This window comes from Octodon degus, unplaced genomic scaffold (assembly GCF_000260255.1).
Source record: "Octodon degus isolate 3935 unplaced genomic scaffold, OctDeg1.0 scaffold00097, whole genome shotgun sequence".
Lineage (NCBI taxonomy): Eukaryota > Metazoa > Chordata > Mammalia > Rodentia > Octodontidae > Octodon > Octodon degus.
This window is the reverse complement of record NW_004524673.1, coordinates 9,124,264-9,138,609: the sequence shown is the minus strand read 5'-3', so window position 1 is coordinate 9,138,609 and position 14,346 is coordinate 9,124,264. Positions and strand designations below refer to the sequence as shown.

Genomic DNA, 14,346 nt, shown 5'->3' with positions numbered 1-14,346 from the left:
TTGCCCATCTTCTACATATAATTGTGTGGCTTGACATTGTCATGTTTTCTAGCTCTTCTCATTTCCCTCTCTTGATTAGTTAGTCCTCGAGATCCTGCTTTCCTTTTACTTGTATTATACCTTTCTATTTGTCAGGGTTTCACTTTAATGAAATACAATAACTAAAATATAGTTATCATTGAAGTTTTTCATAAGCATTTGAGATTCTCAAGAAAGATATTAGAACATTCAAAAACTTGGACGTAATCTTGTGTTCTATGAATTTCCTAAACTTGTCATTCCCTTTTAAGTAGGACAAGCTAAAGTAACACCTAGTTTTTTTCTTTTGTGTGTGTGTCTGCACAAGCATGCACATGTCTATGTGTGGTACTGGGGATCAAAGCCAGGGCCTCTACACTGGGCTGAGTCCCCAGTCCTTGTTTTCTTGGAAACAGAGTCTTGCTAAGTCACTGAGTGCTGAGTGGCCTGGCCTGGGCTCAAATTTGCCATTCTCCTGCCTCAGTCTCGCAAAGTGCTGAGATAATAGGGACCTGCCACCATGTCCCTCTTAATGTCCAGTCTTAACAATTCCAATGACCACAAAACCCTACTTAATGATACTAACTCTACACACAATTACTAGGTTAGGATCAAAGGGTGTCAAGGACTTTCTGTTCATACTTCCAAGTAACTCAAAGGCTTCTGGTCTTTAGTAAAGATCTTCTGGGACACACACACACACACACACACACACACACACACACACAGAGCCTGGAACATAGCTTAGTGGCACAGCACTTGCCTGGCAAGCGCAAGGTCATGAGTTCAATTCTGTCTTATTCGCATCTGCCCAGGTTTACTTCACACACATTCACATCTGATGCCCATCATTTCTATAACCTCAGACAAGCCACTCCCACAAGCACCTCCGCTCCACGCATCCAGGCACTGGGCACAACAACGTCAGAAGGGCAAAATGAGGAAACACCTAAGCCAATGTCCTCTAGATAGGAAACCATGAGAGAAACCATGCCTGAGCAAGTAGGATTTACAAGAAACATTTGCATCGAGGTTTATTCATTAGGCTTGTTTGCCCTGAGTTCAGTCCAAGGTGGAAACAGGAACCAGTCAGTCCACCAGCTGACTAGGTACTCTGGATACCTAGCAAGGTATGCCCATTTTTCCAAACCTCACCCTTACTTGGACAGAAATTGAAAACATGGAAATCACTTTTTAATAATAAAAAGAACAATTTTGAGAAAACAGTATTTCCCTGGCCCTACATTTATCACTAATCCCCTGCTTTTAGGATTATAATAAAGAGGCTGCCATGCAGAAGCCTTCAGAGGTCAAATTCCACTGCAGCTGCAATGTGGCCTGTGTGCTCCAAACAGGAACAGGCTTTGCTGGCCACCACATCTGCACATGAGCTTTATTACTGTAAATATACAAAGTGCAGCATTTGTGTAAATCTTCACATCTGATACATTTCCCGTATGTAATGAGAGTTGGGGTGGTAATACATGGCTTTTTTAAAACTCTGGGCCATGTTGGCTCTCTTTTCCTTGCATTCCAGGAAGACAGGGACCATGCCTGTCACTTCACTCCCAGGCTGAGTGCCCCTTAAAACTACAAACCCCTGCCAACTCAGAGACTCCCAAATCAGCTAGCGTTTGCATCTTGGCCCACATTCTACCCCGTTCAGGTTTTGCTGTGAGACTTTTTTTTTCCCTCCTGTTTTTAGCTGTAGAGTGACAGAGAAGAGTTCTTTTAAAGTTAAACCAAGAAAGAAAAAGGATCAAGGTCATACTCTCCACCCATGTCTGCAAGACCCTTCTTCTTTAGGACCAACAAGAACAGAGAAGCGCAGGGAAGGGGCCAGCTTCTACTATGGCAAAATAGGGTGGAACTGAGTACCACACCTCTTTCAGTTCCCTATGCTCTGCCCAGACCCGTGTCACCCATCTACCACCCCAACTCTCAGTAGAGCCCAGCTGTGGAAATAATGTTCCTGCACTCAGACAGCCCCAGTCCCTGGCCTGAGTTCCAGTATCCCAAGGCCCTGTACCTGCTTTTCAGAAGCACTGTTCAACACTGCACTGAAGCAACTAACTCCTACAACCTTATGGAAATGAGCATGTTACCCTGAAATACTGGCATTTCAGCATAGGGCTTCCTGGACATAAAGCCCAAAAGAAACGAGGATTTCTAGTGAACTGTCCATGAACCAGCTCCTGAACTTGGGCCGTCATTTCATTTCTCTGGGACTGCTCTGGATCCTACCTCAAAGATAACAGGTAGACCACACTTGTGCGACCAGACCCCAGGACCCTTATTTAGGGCAATGACAAAACAGTAAATGGCAAGTGATGAGGGTTGACTAAGTGTGTGTTTATTAGAAAGAATAGGAGAGACGCTTTCTGCCAGTTGAAAAAGCTGCTTCACTTGCATTTTACTTCCCCCAAAGTCTCCCATTAGGTTCAGAACCCATTCTTTTGTCTCTAGCTTTTCACTAGGCCCAACAGCCTGTTTAGGTATTCTAATTTACATAGGCCCCAGTTTTTGTTTACTGTAACTATTCAGGACTGGGCCCCATTTGCCTGAATTCCCTTATCTCCTGGTGCACTCACACCAGCACCAGGCACCTTGCAAGTGCTCCAGCACATCTATTATCAGGACTGACCCTTGCCAGGACCTCCCTTGATAGGTCTGGCTGGCCTGTCTCAAATAAGAACATGGAGCTCAGCAAGGCTGGCAAGGCTGTAATTTGCTCAGGATCACAGGCTGATAAGAAGCAGCAAAAGCTATCACCCTAGCCCGGAAGAGAAGGACATTCATGTAGTTTTTAATCACACCATGGAAGGTGGACCTCTAATGGTAATGCAGATGCCCTGCAGGCAGGTGGACTCCAGTGCGGGGTTGGTGGCTTGAGGCCCTAAGCCATTAAGCCCTGGGTGGATTCCCCAAGTGCAAATAGGATGGCTTGTTCTATCAGAAGTCACTATTAGGGAAAAAATAAATAAATAAATAAATGTTTTTCACTACATAGGAGAGAGAGAGAGAGAGAGAGAGAGAGAGAGAGAGAGAGAGAGAGAGAGAAGCCACTGAAGATTTACCTTGGAATTACACAGTGGTCTCACAGGTACCTTTTTTGGTCTCAGGGTTTTCCAGTTACAAAATGGGAATGACTTACTTGGGAAGTAAGGGGTGAGAGCCTAACTAATAGCTAGATACAATAAAGTACCGAAAAAAAAAAAAAAAAAAAAAAAAGGAAGCATGAATTAAGCTGAGGGCTAAAATCCCTGCTTATTCTATGGGGGAACTAACATTGCAGGAAAATCCATGATCAGAGCCAAAAACATTGCTAATGACCTTGACAATGTTAAAAATTCTGAATTAACCCTAAGCGGTACAATTTTTAATCTTCAAAATATTCCAGAAACCCCACCCACTTCCAAAATATCTCACAAATCAGGCCTTTTTCCTTTCTGACTTGCCCTACATTTAAAAAGCACTTGCTACTCTATTGAAGCAGACTTCGCTCAAAATAACCTCATTATTCTCCACTTCCACAATTATGTCATTGATATAATTACCACCATCATGATTTTAGCAGTTCTTTGTTGCACTATAATTTCCAGATGAATTTCTAGTGTAGAAACAAAATAGCCAATAAGATAATTAATTACCACTCTATTGTTATTAGACTAATGAGTGGCAAGAACAAAAATGCCAAAATTTTCAGTTTGTCATTTTTAATACCATGTTCATCTTTGTAGCAACAATTACCTTGATGCAAATAATTACTAAAGGTTATTGTTAACTTAATTTGTTTCCATAGCAGCATCTTTTTATTCATACTTCTTAATAACCACTACGGCAAAGTTTTGAAAGACTACTTGTGCTCTTTCAAATGCTTGAGATTTTGTGTTCCCTAGTACCTATTAGCAATATTGTTTAACCTATAAAAGTACAAACACCAGAGATATCTAACCTCTAAAATTTTACTCAAAATTCTGCAATTCCTAGACACAGAGGCATGGACCTGTAATCCCAGCAGCTGGGAGATCAAGGCAAGAGGATCAATACAAGTTTGAGGCCAGCCTGGGCTACATAAGCAAGTCCAAGGCCAGCCCAAACAATACAACAAGCAAGACCTGCCTCAATTAAAATAAACAAACATGAGAGACAGAATGGCAGTAATTGGTATGACACGACAAGCAGTACATGTTTGGAAGACCAGAATGACAAGCATTCCAAGCATGACCCTAGTAAATGTTTCTTTAAAAAAAAAAAAAAAAAAGGTAATAAATGAAGACAAGAGACAAGGAAAAAAATGTCACAGGACTGTCCTGCTACAATGCTGTATATGGTTAGATTTCTAAATTTCTGTGTAAAAATACGTAATTGTTTATTCCATTTTTAAAATTTTTTTATTTTTTTATTTTTTTTCTTCATATTCTGTAGGAACTTAAAAGTTTAACATATCAATACTTGATGGAAAATACCTGTTCCATGTTATGTCTAAGATGTTTGATATTCAGACAGATAGTGAGGTTAAGCTCAACTGCCTATGTTGTAGGGTAATAACAATAAGCTCTTCTTCTGGAGGGTTAACAACCTAAGTTTGCAGACCAAAAATTAGAGAAAAAGAAGGGCTGCAAGGACAGCCAACATTTTGGCCCTAGCCTTTCAAGATCAGTGAGGACTCAGGACATAGGAGAAACTGTACAGTAACATCATGTAACTCAGTTGTGTCCCAAATTTTCTGATCAAGGAGATTATGGGGCCACAGAGAGAGATCAATGATACATAGTGTGCCTAAGGAGAGTCACATGGAGAGAAAACGTTCTCTCAGGCTTTCACAGAGGGCAAATTGGTCAAGCAATGGCCATGACTCATCCACATGGCTGACACTGACAAAGGATCTACAAACTGCAGTATAGGGTTTTAGAATAAATCCTGAGGGGATTTGACTGACCTTGTCAGATACAAAAGTTACATTTCTTATTATATAGGTCTTGTTTTATCTTGATCTTACCCATCCAGCAGAAAAGTATCAAAACGAAGTATAAAAAGTAAAGTCATATTAATATGCTGAGCTATAAAAGGCTCTAGTCAACAACTTCTGACAGTGCCAGTCCTTCGGATAACCCACTACTATTATGGACTACTGGACTATATTGGATTATTTTGCTGAATTCACACACTTACAATATTTAAATGACAATGGAATACTCTCCTCTGACAAAACTAAACAAAAAGGGGGATACAAATGAAGGACCATTTTGTATCTGTATATTCAAAATAGGATAGATACACAGCTACTTTCTCTGAATTCATTAAATAGAAAGATTTGTTCTAATAGTGTTTGTCGACAGGATATCATGCCTGCCTCTTGTACTATAAATAGCCACTAAGAATACAACAATATGCAATGCATTAATTATTGAAACAGTCCTACTAATCGGATTTGAAACTGTCTCATTGCTATTTGTTTCTCAATAAAATTATTAAAGCAAAAAAAAACCTACCTCTTTCATTTGCTTCCTATTCTGACAGCATAGTAAACTCTGATTATTTAAAAGTCAATTTTGGGGCTGGACAGATAGCTCTGTGGATTAAAGTGCCTGCTTGGGCAGAGAACAGAGATCAGGGTTCGATCCCCAGTGTGCCATGTGGGCCCCACCCCCAGAACACACTGAGAAAGTTATTGAGACTGGGTATGGTGGTGCACACCTGTAATCCCAGTACTTGAGAGGCTGAAGACAGGAGGATCACTATGAGTCTGATCTGTGTAGTAAAATTCTGTAGACCATTATATATATATATATATATATATATATATATATATATATAGTCAATTTTGAGCAGCAGTTTACCTAACACTGTCTCTGAAGGAATAAAATGTATTTCTCTGTAATCCAAGGAAAAAAATGTGCTTGTTTTCTAACAAAACAGGCTGAGCCACAGAGAGCAAATCCTAGCTAACTGGTACCCTCCGCAGAGTTTGATGAGGCTGATGGAGCTGAGAACTTATTAGTAAACAAATCTCACAAAAAGAAAATTAAAGCCTCTGCATTCCCCAGAGTATTTTCCTAATCTGTCTTAATAAATGTTGTTTCATTCTGTTCATTCATTATCACTCCTCTTACCACACTAAATGAATTCTGTCTAATTAACTTAATTTCAGAAATAAAAAGAAAAACTAATATCAGACCTACAATGGTTACATCTGAGGCTGAGCATTGTACTTCTATTCCTGAAACTTCCCATATGGCTTTAAAAAGGCAAAACTACCTAGATATTTGCCCCCATGCTGCAGCTTCACTGCTGCCCTACTTCAGTAGCACTCTGACCAAAGAGAAGTATTAATTAAGATAACTGAGCTAGGGTAGAACTGCTTGGCATAATCAAGGCCCCAAGTCTTACCCCACCCAGCAATGGAAAAAAGATCAGTGTGTCTCAAATAGCAGGCCGGGGTTGGTGGCACCTGCCTATAATCCCAGGACTTAGAAGGCCAAGGCAGGAGGACGTTCATGAATCTGAGGCCAGCCTAGAGCACATAAGTAAGTTCAAGTCAAGCCTGAGCTACATACAAGAAACACATTTAAAATAAATAAATAAAATCAAACAGTGACCTATACAAATTAAGCTAACATGTTAGATTTCTGATTAGAGATACAAGGTTCAGCTACCAATATGTAATTAATGTATACAAAGAGGAAAGAAAATGTCTATGCCATGTTTGTTTGTGAAAAGGACTCACTCTATAGCCCAGACTGACCTCATCCTCCTGCCTCGGCCTCCTCTGAGTGCTAGAATTACAGGCGTGCATCACCACACCCCAGTAAGAAAGTTTCTCTCAGTGATAACTGACCAATACCATTGAAGAAACCATATCCAATACAGTGCAGGGAATTTAAAAAAGAACAACATCACCGCAGTCTTTAAAGTGATTAAGAATTAACTGGAGACAGACTCTCTTGCCAACATTTATCAGCGAAAGGAATGAGTGAGGGGCCTGGAATACAAATATGAATCAGGTAGACCCGGCTCCGAGGAGCCCACACTTACCCAGATCAACAGCTAGCAACAGGCAAGATGTGCAAGATGTTGAGAGCAACAGATGTCATTTCTAGCTAGAAATCACCAGGGATTAAGAGTGAGTGCTGAAAGAAGAGTTAGGGTCTGAACCTAACAAAGGGAAGAAGGAAGGTGGGTATCCTAAATGAGCCGACTGGTGAGATAATCAGTCTGGATGGCAAGAGGCTCTTGCAACCAGATGCCCTCTATTCTAGGCAGAGCACCCTAAGAGGAATCCCTGTCTACAGTCTGCAAGATATTTTAATTCCATGAGAAATCATAAGCAACTTGGGACCAATAAATATAAAATAAGCTATACCATAACTTTAATATATCAGTGTTAATTTTCAAAGCATATAAGTATCCTGTTCAAAAAAAAAAAAAAACACCACAATTATTCTCTTCCATAAGCCTTTCAGCCAATGTCCTTCCACAGCCAGCTCTCCTGAAGGTCTCCTGCCTGTCGGCAGCTGAGATTCAGCCTCAGCTTCCTAACAGCCATGGACTCTCCGAGGTGCGGCTCTCTGACTGCCCTGCTCAATGCTATTCCCAAAGTGAACTCTTGACTTCTCCTAAACAGATCTGGTCCCTGCAGTTTTGTATTTCACATTATTCTCTCAATGCCTCACACTTAAAAATGTATTTACCTTCACCTCTTCAAAAGTCTACTGATTTTGTCTCTGAGCAGCTCGTCTCCTACATTCACTTGCACTTCTCACTTTTGCCACCCTGCCCTGGCTCAGTCTTCGCTGCACCTTCTCTGGAACTCTGTAGCCTCCTCACCTTTATCCCTTCCTGCTCCAATCCATCTTGATCACGGCTGGATTAAGCTTCCCAAAGCAGCTTCACACTGTCACATGTTCCTTCAAACCCCAAGCCATTCATGGTTTCCGGCCACACAAACCCAAAACCCCCTTTCCATCAATTCCATATCATCCTTCCTCCATTATAGCATTATTTGTTGTGGAAGCTAAAGCTCACCCTTCTTATTGCCACACTGTTGTTGATCTGGCTACCACATGGAAAGTTCATTCCCACCAGACCACATCACCCAGCAATTTACTATCTATTCTTCACAGACACCATCATAGGTGCTAGTTTTCCATGAAGTTAATTCTAAATCTTCCAGCAGGAAGTAATCTTTGCCCCTTTAAGCTCCAACACCATTTCATCCTTTGCACCTGGATTTTACAGACTTGCATGCAAGTTCCTTCTTTGCAAGGTAACCTCTGGGTATGAAAAGTAAATCAACATGCTAACTTGCAGGTTCTGACATTAAATGGTATGCCAAGAGTTAGGGACGATACAAGAGCACCAGCTGACAGCTAAGCTGAGACAGTAAGTGGAACCCATACAAAAAAGCAATAAAACCAATAACTTTTTAATCATTACATACAGATGTTAAAGAGATAAAAATTATACAAGAAATCTAAAGAAAGTAAGTCTCATTAACAGAGTGAAAGAGTGAAAAGGTTGTAGCGACATTTTGCAAAGGGCTCTGGAGCTATCACAGGTTTGTTTGTTTGCTTGCTTGTTTGTTCGTGGTACCAGGAATCTAACTTAGAACCTTGCATTTCCAGGCAGGTGCTCATGCATCTGAGCTATATCCCTAACCCCCATTGTTGGGTTCTAATTCTAGCCCTAGGTTTTCCTTGTTTTGTGATCTTAGAGGAATCATTACACATGGGCCAGGGAGATAGTAGACTAAGTGCCTGCTTAAGCAAGCACAGGAGCAGGGTTCAATCCCCGGTCCCGCATGCCACGCTGGCCCCATACCAGGGTGCACTGAGCCAGCCACTGAGTCCAGATGTGGTGGCCCATGCCTGTAATCCCAGCACTGGGGAGGCTGAAAACAGGAGGATCACCATGAGTCCAAGCTTCGTAGTGAGACCCTGTACCAAATACATAAATGAAAAAAAAGAAAAATCATTACACCCCTCTATGCCTCATCTGACTCTGACAGAGTCATTCTGACTTTCTAAAGCTCATTTTCTCCATCCTTCTGACATAAGATATTAATAGTGCCTCTGCCTCTGCCTTTCTCTGTAGGACTGGTATGAAGATTATGCACAGGCTGTATGCAAAACATTTAAGGTTCACACACAATTGGTGCCATAAGAGTTAGCTATTCTTATTTTTACTATTGTGAAAATGTTTTATGTGGGAGGGGAAAAAAAAAACTACTAGAATCAGATATTTGCCAGTTAAGATGCCTCACAGGATTTTTACTAGAAAGAGACTTTACCATCTTCTCCTCAAGCCAGAAATACTCCGTTTCCTGGCAGAAATTCTGACTGACAGGCAGATAGGCAGGCAGGGTGAAATGCCTTGAGGCGGTGGCCCCTTTTGCACAAATCCTGTGCAAACAGAACAGGCACAAAAGATCACAGAGCCAAATTCAAACCCCTCAGCCACCAGCAAATCTCATCCACAAATAGCCATTGTCTCCCACAAACAGCTCTGCTGTTAACATCCAGATGGGCACCAAAGAAAACCATTCAACTTATGCATTTTGGTCAGCGGTTCTTTGGAGGAGACACAACCACAAATACAACTGCTGCAAAAGAAAGCCAGACCTGTACACTGAATTTGGCCTGATAGCTTTGGGGTTTTTAAAGGACACTAATCCACAGCATTCAGCTGGTATAAGCATGCAAGAGTCCATTTCAAAGACTGTCGCAGCATACAGTAATTTATTTATTAATGGTGTAGGGAAGAGCTGTGTCTCCAGGGTATCAACAACTGCCAGTTTTTCCCAAAAACTGGTTTAAATGCCTTAAACCTACATTGTCACAACTATCTTAACATCATCTGATGCTACACACATATACATACACATTAAAATAAAAACTGTTAGTATGCTTGAGGTTTTATTATGCTTCACTAAAAGTGTTTATAGCTTAAAGCTCCTTTTTGTTCACATATCAAACTTACTAGAGCAGTTGGAATAACAGCTTATTTATCATTATCCTACTTTTAGATAAAATGTAGAAATTACAAGAATTATAGCAATAAGACTGATACTACAAGTATAGAAAAACAAGCAAAACCTCTGTCCTTCTACCCACAGGTGGCTGGAATCTGCATCTTTCCTTATACACGGAAGACACTGGGTGGCTGCTTCAGTGACAACATTTCATCCCAGATGTCAGGGAAGGCTAGGGTATATGACTCGCCAAAATAAGCACTTCGGTACCTCTGGCCCAACATAAGAATGGTTGTTCTCTTCTTCAAGTTGCATTGAGTGAACCTGGGTTTAGGCTCCTTCTGTCTGTGGCTCCTCAGACCCTAGGTCTTCAGATAGCTCTCCCAAGCTCTTGCAAGTGGCCAGCACACCTGAAGGAGAGTGACCATGATGCCATCACCCTGAGCTGCCTCCCACCTCTATACATCCCACAGGCAAGAACCAATCATGCAACACCTACCTAGTTTCAAGAAGTGGCCCAGTATGGTGCTTATCAAGGGGGGTACCCCTCCCAATTGACACTTGGTACGAGTGGAAACATCTCTGATTATCACAGCCAGAGCAAATGGCCATCTAGTGATATTATACATCCCACTGTGCACAGGACAGTCTCCCCACAACAAACTATCCAATCCCAAATGTTTAAATGCTAAGATTTTGTTAGGCCTCTCACCAGTCTGCCATAATTGCATAAGATGTTCATTCTCAGTCTATCATCATTTTCCACTAATATACACACTAGTCAATCCCAGCAAACCCACGAACCACTCATCTATCTGTTAATTCATTTCTGCATTCATTTATCGCACCTCCTTAGAAAGTCAAGGTCTCAACAGTCACTGAATTCACAGTGCAGCAGGAGAAATAACCACACACATAATTACTACACAGGGGAAGTGGGGTTTCAAAGAACAAATGGAAGCCAAGCAACTCTGCTGAAGCACACACCTGCAGCTTCCCATCCACACGTGCTTTAGCCATGGGACCAAGGCAGGCCAAGAAGAAGCAATGTTCCAGAAAGAGAACCTTGTGACCAAAGGAACAGGGATGCAGAAGGACGGGATGTACTCTACTCTCGCTTCCAGCCTCCAGAATCTCTCAGTGCACAACACAGATGGACCTTCGGCCCAGCACCCTTCCAAACACAGCTCCCAGCCTAGACCTCATGGAAACATCACCCTCAGCATGGGACCAGGTTCGAGAACAGTGAACTCTTACCTCGAGTCTCGGGACTCGACACCTGTTCTTTTAAACAACACTGCCTCTAGACAACATCATCAAACTGATTCAAGCAGAGGCTGATCAAAATCATCTACCTCTGCCCCCAAAGTCAGATCCTGGCATGAATTATAAGGCTAAGGATACAGGGAATCCTTAAAAAAAGTTTTTTAAGTATTACAGTGTAAAACACATTGCCAAGAATGTTGGGATAAGTGTGTTTGAAGTGAGGGATGTAGAGTATTTTGAGAAAGATGAAAGGCAATGTATCTTTTATTATAATACATTTTTAAAATTTAAATATCCCTGTAGTTTTTTTTTTATCACACCATGCTGATCAAACATTTATGGCAGGGCCAGCCAGATAGCTCAGAGAATTAAAGCACCTGCTTAGGCAGAGTGCAGCGGCCCAGGGTTTGATCCCCTCCCCAGCATGCGGGGCCAGCCCCACCCTGAGGGCACACTAAGAGGCAACTGAGACTGGGCATGTTAGTGCTCACCAGGAAGCCCAGAGCTTGGGAGGCTGAAACAGGAAGATCGCTAGAGTCCAACCTACATAGTGAGATCCTGTAGACCCTGTCCTAAATACATTTTTAAAAATTTATGGTAATTTCTATCAAATAAAATATTACCGTTCCTTCCTTCATCCACCTCATTCACTGGGTCTGATATTCTCCACTTCTGACCAAAGATCCTGAAGCAGCCACCAAAACATAGCAAAAGACAGGAAAGAGGACATCTAACACTGCTTTAAAAAGTAGCCAGAATGATGGGATGGGTTAGAAGAGAGGTAGAGTACTCTGAGGTGATTAATGACAATGTGTCTTTTATTGTAATAAATTCTTCAAAATTTAGACATTTACTTTAGTTTTGGGGGTGTTTTGTTTGTTTGTTTTTGTTTTTGTTTTTGTTTTACCATACCTCTTAACTTGCTGAACTTTTTAAAAAGAGTTTCCTGGGATAAGTGTAGCTCAGAGACTGTAGGTGAGACGGCAGGCTAAGCCACACTGCCCGGGGCCACACTGCGCACCAGCCCAACCACTCCTCCAGTCAACTAGGCCAATTCACCCTGCCTTCTCCAATTCCACAACACCCAGACGGCGTGCCTACAGCATATAATCTACACTATTATATTTGTACTATAATTATCTCCCCACCCTCCGACATTATCTCTGTTGTTATGAGACATATTGTAGCATCCAATACTGGGAAGAAAACTACCTGGTAACCTTCCATGTCATTTTCTAGAATATCACTACTGAACAACTCCAATTTGCTCCGAGCAGGATGCTTTTACCGACGAAGCTAACATCACCAGGTAAATAGCAGCTGGTCTTGATTTTGAAGCTAAAATTGAATTTAAAAGTATCCCCCAATCATCTCTTCACTCTCACTCCTTCAAACCACTGTCTCTCCCCTTCTTATTTTCACTTTGATCAGCTTAGGGGAAACAAGGTGTATCCAGCTATTAAGTACCCTAGATTTTATCAAAGAACACAGTTACCTCGCACAAAACAAAGCCTTATAAAGGAATAAAAAGAATTTTGCCTCCTTACAAGTCAGAATCTCGAGAGAAATTAAACGAGAGAAGCCTGATTTCAGAACCTGCAGAACATCGAGCCTGTTCACACCTGCTTCCTGGGCTGCAGGGGAGGAACTCCCGAAGGTGGGCAGACAGCTCATCCGTAGGCTCTGGGGCTTGGGGAAACTGAATCCACCTTCCCTAGAAGTGGTAACAGAACCTCACAGCACGACCACTCACAACAGAGACAGGGAGTGAAATCAAGGGTGAGGCTAGGCTGAGTCAAGTCTGCGCTGTGAAATTGATCATCTCTGCCTCTCTAATTTACAGAGAGTGCTAAGTGTCTGGACAGCATCTTTTTCAATTTCCACCACAGACTAGACTTGGCCTCAAAGGAATGTTATTCTAAGACACTCAGTAAGGAAAGCGTTTGGCATCTCTGCTGACAAGCTCCACAAATAAGGTGCAAAGGGTTCTGAAACCTGACACTCTTTTTCCCTTTTTAGTGAAGATGTTTTTCCCTTGGAAATTAACAATAAGGTGAACAGCAGTGTGACAGCATTAAGATACAATTCTCAAACACCTTATTTATTATTTTTCATAAACCCAAGGGCATACGAACAATTAATTTTAATAGATCTGAATCCATCCCTGGAAAGAAAAGGAAACTACTGACTGCAAAGAAATGCAAACTTTTCAAACTAATAGAGAGCATCCTGTATATAGAAATAAAAGCAATTTATTAAGTGCATTGCTTACCTAAAATATCCCCCTTCCATAGAGAAGCAATTTACCTTCCTTTCAGGTGAAGTAACAGACTGTGAAGAACCCAGCTCACTGGCAGCACAGTGAATATCATGTCTGGGGTGTGTGCTGACTGCACAGGGAAGGGCTGACATAAGCGTCTCACAGCACCTTCACATGCTATGTGCATGAGTTACGGAGTTGGCAACCAACGACCTAATTGTTGCTGGCAATTCTCAGCAGGTTCTGCTGGCAAAAGGCACCAACCCTAGAGACAAACAGTTAAACTCCCCCAAGAGGAAAGGAGCATGAAGGGTCAGTGTCTGAAGCATGAGTGTAGTACTAGAAGGATCTAGGACCTGTCTGAGGCCTTATCAGCTTTACTCAATCCAACACCTCTGCTAGTGTGGAGCCAAGCCTGACTCCCTTCCCTACCTCCACTTGTTGTTACAGACATCACCAAATCCCTCTGGAATGTGGGAAGAAAGCCCCAGGTGCTACGTACACAGTGCCTTCAGGCCAGTCCACACTCCTGCCATGTTCACAACATCCAGTGGGGTCCAGAAGCATCCTGGCTGGAAGCAAAAGACAAGGCAGCTCATCTGCAAGCATTCTATGGTGCCAAGAAGAAAAAAAACACCCAAGTTCATACATGCATGCACTCCAGATATGAATGCAAGAAGAAACCCAAAAAGTACTTGGATGTATGCATCTTCAAGTCAGCTATGAGAGCCCAGAGAGGGTGTAGCACAGACTGGTTCAAACCATGCAATAATCAACAATCCTTAAAAAAACAGAGAAAATCACTAGCTGGGTGTGGTAGTGCATGCCT

At 41.9% G+C, this 14,346-nt stretch overlaps 1 protein-coding gene across 4 annotated transcripts in view; it reads right to left on the bottom strand.

Moving 5' to 3' along the window:
- Nucleotides 1-14,346, bottom strand: part of Rnf152 (ring finger protein 152) — an 87,156-nt gene that overhangs the window by 62,871 nt on the left and 9,939 nt on the right. Inside the window, exon 2 of one of the 4 annotated variants that reach the window (XM_023723143.1) lies at nt 10,262-10,401. The exons of the other annotated variants lie outside the window; for them this stretch is intronic. The gene's annotated coding sequence lies outside the window, so the exon portion shown is untranslated. The remainder of the gene's footprint in view (nt 1-10,261; nt 10,402-14,346) is intronic. 4 annotated transcript variants of the gene reach the window in all.